Here is a 950-nt window from a genome sequence, read left to right on the forward strand (position 1 = left end):
GAGTGGGGGTTTTCTGGCACAAAAGGTTCATCCAGAAGAAGAAAGGTCCAGGCCCTAGTCAAACACGGAGAATGAGAAGAGCTGCGGGGGCAAGGTGTGGGTCTAAAAGCTGGCAGCCAGGCAGCAGAAAACGCTGCCAAACGCCAAGGGGATGCTACCTTGGATGGTCGAGCTAGCCTGAAAGGTCCCTGCGGAGGGAAGGATTTTCTCCCAGCTTAGTCTCTGCTTCTCTGCCCTCCAGCCTCAGTCACAGAAGGTAGGCGTGAGCTTAGGCAGGGCAAGAGGCCAAAGGCTTGTAGGACCGGCTTCCTGGCTTTCTCTGCACACGTGTCACTTTCACCGGGAGTTCCCGGTGAGGTGGCTGTCGCCGTCGGCTTCGGCGTGGCGCCCTTCATATGGGAGGGGTGGCTTACCACCTGTCGTGGTGGTCGTTCCTACACTTGCTGGTCTCATGTGGCGCCCGCAATTCCCCCACGATGGAACCAGACCATGCCACGACAAAGCAGGGACCCCACGGGAAACAAACATTAATGCATTTTTATCAGATTTTTTTTACTTGTGGAAATTCTATCAAACAGGGAAGAATTCCTCTAATTTGTATCTTCCTTTTTACCAAATCAGTTCTTAGAATCATAACCACCCTACAAATAATTTTCCATTTTTTGTTTTCTTCCTAAGAGTCTTTTCCTTTATACAAAGTTAGAGACAGGACACTCAGAACAGAGATAACGTGTATATGCCAGAATACTCACTATACAGGAAAAGAATCATTGTGCATTTTTTTCAATGAACATGTATTGGGTGTACTAGGGCGCTCATATACTAGTGTCAGTAGAGTGTCTTCAACTAGAGCAAGTGACCATAAAGCAAATATGGAAGGCCAGCAAGAATAGTTCATAAGCTGTTTGTGGGTATTTATGTAATTGCCAAGATAGCAATTAAAAAAAAAT

Source organism: Propithecus coquereli, unplaced genomic scaffold, assembly GCF_000956105.1.
Source record: "Propithecus coquereli isolate 6110/MARCELLA unplaced genomic scaffold, Pcoq_1.0 Scaffold1005, whole genome shotgun sequence".
In the NCBI taxonomy this organism is placed as follows: Eukaryota; Metazoa; Chordata; class Mammalia; order Primates; family Indriidae; genus Propithecus; species Propithecus coquereli.